We start from the raw sequence: 5000 nt of genomic DNA on the forward strand, positions 1-5000 counted from the left end.
GCAGCTGGGGGGGGGTGAGAAAAACTGGCGGAGACGTCTCAGAACACCTAACTTCATAGAAGCTGTTTTAGCTAAAGATCAGATGTGAAGTTTCCAGTTCAGATTACAAGTAAAGGACAGACCGAGGATGTTCAGTGTAGAAGAGGGGGACAGTTGAGTGTCATTGAAGAAGAGGGGATATTTGTCTGGAAGGTTGTGTCGAGGTGACAGATGGAGGAATTGAGTTTTTGAAGCATTGAACAATGCCAAGTTTGCTCTGCCCCAATCAGATATTTTAGAAAGATCAGAAGTCAACCGTTCTGTGGCTTCCCTGCGTTAAATGTTTACCTCCTGAATGGTTGGACGTCTATGAAAAGACGTGGAAAAGTGCAGGGTGGTATTATCAGCGTAGGAGTGGATAGGACAAAAAGTTTGGTTTAGAAGAATGAATAATAAGAAGAGAGTGGGTGACAGGACAGAACCCTGAGGAACACCACTGTTAATAGATTTAGGAGAAGAACAGTGACCGTCTACCACAGCAGCAATAGAACGGTCAGAAAGGAAACTTTAGATGAAGTTACAAAGAGAAGGATAGAAGCCGTAGGAGGGTAGTTTGGAAATCAAAGCTTTGTGCCAGACTCTATCAAAAGCTTTTGATATGTCCAAGGCAACAGCAAAAGTTTCACCAAAATCTCTAAAAGAGGATGACCAAGACTCAGTAACGAAAGCCAGAAGATCACCAAGACTCAGTAACGAAAGCCAGAAGATCACCAGTAGAGCGGCCTTGACGGAACCCATGCTGGCGATCAGATAGAAGGTTGTCAAGTGATAGATGTTTAAGAATCTTCCTGTTGAGGATAGATTCAAAAACTTTAGATAAGCAGGAAATTAAAGCAATAGGATGGTAGTTTGAGGGATTAGAACGGTCAACCTTTTTAGGAACAGATTGAATGTAGGCAAACTTCCAGTAAGAAGGAAAGGTAGATGTTGACAGACAGAGCTGAAAGAGTTTGACTAGGCAAGGTGCAAGCACGGAGGCACAGTTTCGGAGAACAATAGGAGGGACCCCATCAGGTCCATAAGCCTTCCGAGGGTTTAGGCCAGCGAGGACATGGAAAACATTATTGCGAAGAATTTTAATAGGTGGCATGAAGTAGTTAGAGGTTGGAGGAGAGGGAGGAACAAGCCCAGAATCGTCCAAGGTAGAGTTTTTAGCAAAGGTTTGAGCGAAGAGTTCAGCTTTAGAAATAGATGTGATGGCAGTGGTGCCATCTGGTGGAAATAGAGGAGGGAAAGAAGAAGCAAAGTTATTGGAGATATTTTTGGCTAGATGCCAGAAGTCACGAGGGGAGTTAGATCTTGAAAGGTTTTGACACTTTTTGTTAATGAAGGAGTTTTTGGCTAGTTGGAGAACAGACTTGGCATGGTTCCGGGCAGAAATATAAAGTGCATGAGATTCTGGCTATGGAAGGCTTAAGTACCTTTTGTGGGCCAACTCTCTATCATGTATAGCACGAAAACAAGCTGTGTTAAACCAAGGTTTAGAAGGTTTAGGACGAGAAAAAGAGTGAGGAATGTATGCCTCCATGCCAGACACTATCACTTCTGATATGCACTCAGCACACAAAGACGGGTCTCTGACACGGAAGCAGTAGTCATTCCAATGAAAATCAACAAAATACCTCCTCAGGTTCCCCCCAACTAGCAGAGGCAAAACGCCAGAGGCACCTTCGCTTAGGGGGATCCTGAGAAGGGATTGGAGCGATAGGACAAGATACAGATATGAGATTGTGATCAGAGGAGCCCAACGGAGAAGAAAGGGTGACAGCATAAGCAGAAGGATTAGAGGTCAGGAAAAGGTCAAGAATGTTGGGCGTATCTCCAAGACGATCAGGAATACGAGTAGGGTGCTGCACCAATTCCTCTAGGTCATGGAGGATAGCAAAGTTGTAAGCTAGTTTACCAGGAGGGTCAGTGAAGGGAGAGGAAAGCCAAAGCTGGTGGTGAACATTGAAGTCTCCAAGAATGGAGATCTCTGCAAAAGGGAAGAGAGTCAGAATGTGCTCCACTTTGGAAGTTAAGTAGTCAAAGAATTTCTTATAGTCAGAGGAGTTAGGTGAGAGGTATACAGCACAGATTAATTTAGTTCGAGAGTGACTCTGTAGTCGTAGCCAGATGGTGGAAAACTCGGAAGATTCAAGAGCGTGGGGACGAGAGCAGGTTAAGTCATTGCGCACATAAACGCAGCATCCAGCTTTTGGATCGAAAATGAAGATAGAGAAAGTAGGAGGGAACAGAAAAGGGGCTACTGTCAGTTACCTCAGACACCTGAGTTTCAGTGAGGAAAAGAAGATGAGGTTTGGAAGAAGAGAGGTGGTGTTCTACAGATTGAAAATTAGATCTTAAACCGCGAATGTGGCAGAAGTTAATGAAGAAAAAGTTGAGGGGGGTGTAAAGGCACTTAGGGTCGTCGACAGAAAGGCAGTCCGACCTGGGGACATTTATGGTCCCCTCCCCAGATTAGGACTCCGAGGCTGGTGTAGGAGTCGCCATGATGATTTTAAAATTTTTGAGTGAAGGGTGTGTGTGTTATTAGGTGCTTGTAGTTTTGTATGGAGGAAGAGAGTTGTCTTTAGAGGGCAGGCTGTGACTGCCCCCCTTGTTTTGTGAGACACAAAGGGAAACGTTCAGTGAGGTCACAGCTGGGTTTAATGATAAGTTCACAGCACCCCCTGAACAGTGCTTTAGACCTCACTGGGAGTAATTATCGTTTCGGCAGGTGTCTACTGTCTCCTCGTCCTCCTAATTTAATGGTGGTTAGAATAATATCCTTTACTTTGCTCTGTTCACTAATTCATCAGTGTTCTAAAATTATTATGAGACTCCAAGTATTTCATTCACAAGTAATAACTGGTCAGAACACATTCCCTTTCCATCCTGTTTTCTTCTATTTTAATCATGCAATTCCTTCGTTTCAGACATGTATTCCAATACCAGTAACTTTCTTTCTTTAATATTTCATTTGCAAATGTAATGTGTGATTAGAGGACACGAATTATTCCTTATTCAATGTCCTCTTTAGAACTTACATTTAAACCTTTCCTTGTATAGTTACCAGATCAACGTTCGCCTGTTCTCCTTTGTGTGTTTCCGCATTCCAGATATCAAAAGCCTCCATGCGAGCAGCGAACAATTAGAATCTTGCGAGCACCATTTCGGAAGAACGCAAAAAAAAAATCCCTCCGGTCAAAGGAAGAAATTGGTTGACTGTAATTAGTATAATGGTAAACTTAAAGATTGCGAGAGAGAGAGAGAGAGAGAGAGAGAGAGAGAGAGAGAGAGAGAGAGAGAGAGAGAGAGAGAGAGAGAGAGAGACCTTGGAAATTGAAATTTGCTTAAGGAGAAAGTCAAAGTAGAGATCATTTGAAACAGTTTCTTGGACAACGAACCAGCGCATCAACTCAGACAGCTCAATAATGACAGAAGCTGCAGATATACCTGTGCTAGGACACAGTTAAACACGTGTGTCCCGACTCTCATCAGAGCCAAGCGGCGTGCGCACATTATTATCACAGAGCACAAAATTATCATCCTCGTGCAAATATATTGATAATGAAGACGAGATAAGGAACTGAATGATATTGATAATAAAGATGAGATGAATAGTTGGATGATATTGATAATGAAGATAAAACAAAGGTTGGACTGATATTGATAATGAGAATAAAAAAGTATTAAGTGATATTGACGATAAAGATAAGAAACTGAATTATATTAATGATGAAGATAGGATAAAGAAAATTATTTTGATAATGAATATAACGTAAAATACTTAAGAATATTGATAATAAAGATAACAAAGAGATTAATAATGAAGGTAAAGAACTGAATGACATTGATGATGAAGGTTAGATAAAAAAAAAAATATTATATTGATAATGAAGGTCAGAAAAAGAAATTTATGATCCATGTTATAGATGAAGGAAAATGTGAAGGCAGACAAGACAACAAAGGCATCGTTCTGAGTAGTGTGTGCCCAGAGTGTACTTTGTGTTAGCCTGCAATGAAGTGGATGGTAATATTTCACGAAGTACTCATTCCATACCAAGTGTTAGTAAGTATTATTATTTTATTCTTAAATATGTAGTAGTACTTGCAATGTCCATTAAGAGAAAAACGTGCCCTGATCCGCGGAATTTATTATCAAATCATGGGCAGCATGAGAGAAAGTGACGGGACTTGACGCCATCACGTAATTAAAAAGAAATAGTTTAAATACAATATGCAATGAACAGATCATTGTAATCGGTAAAATCTAAAAATGGATAACTAGAGACACCGGTTAATTCATGAAAGTTCGCTAACATTCCTTATTTATACAGAATACTCACACCAAATTCATTTATTTCACGAATACTCAGTGGTCTACAAAATCTTTTTCTCCACAGCTTACGTTCATCAATGAAGACTAAGATAGAGTTTCCCGTTCAAGCTTAGCAGGAGAAGTAAACAACTTAGGGTAGTGTTGGCAATGACATCACTAGACGCACTGCCGCTGTTTGTGGTGGTGTTTCTCAGAATTAAGCACAACGTTGTTCACAATGCGGAAGTTACGTTGAAGTGAAGTTAAGAGTGTATGTATTTAGAAGCGCATCGAAAACTTGATTGACTCAGAATACAGAGCCTCCAGTACGATATCCAGGAAGGTGCCGGCCGAGGTGCATATTTATCATGAACGAAAGAACACAACCGCACCAAATCAGCGGAGATCAGGTGGACTCTGCAGCTTGTGTGAAGGTGTGGTAGCCGCCGGGCATTTCAAAATTCCCACTGGACTCTTGCTGTCATATGATCAGTATGTTTTAAATCTCAACTCAACGTGCAAAACAAAAATGTTATTCTGTGCAACAGAATACTTGAACCATACGCCAGTTATAAACAATGTCAACTTCTTTACTTCATACTGGGCAGGAGACACCGTTCATGGACTGTGCCGTGAGTGTTGTCTAGTGTATCTACAA

At 41.1% G+C, this 5000-nt stretch overlaps 1 long non-coding RNA gene across 1 annotated transcript in view; it reads left to right on the forward strand.

Annotated features, from left to right (window-relative positions):
- The window catches only part of LOC135101317 (uncharacterized), a 28338-nt gene that overhangs the window by 10853 nt on the left and 12485 nt on the right, over positions 1 to 5000 (forward strand). The gene's annotated exons all lie outside the window — the stretch shown is intronic.

This window comes from Scylla paramamosain, chromosome 1 (assembly GCF_035594125.1).
Source record: "Scylla paramamosain isolate STU-SP2022 chromosome 1, ASM3559412v1, whole genome shotgun sequence".
Taxonomy (NCBI): domain Eukaryota; kingdom Metazoa; phylum Arthropoda; class Malacostraca; order Decapoda; family Portunidae; genus Scylla; species Scylla paramamosain.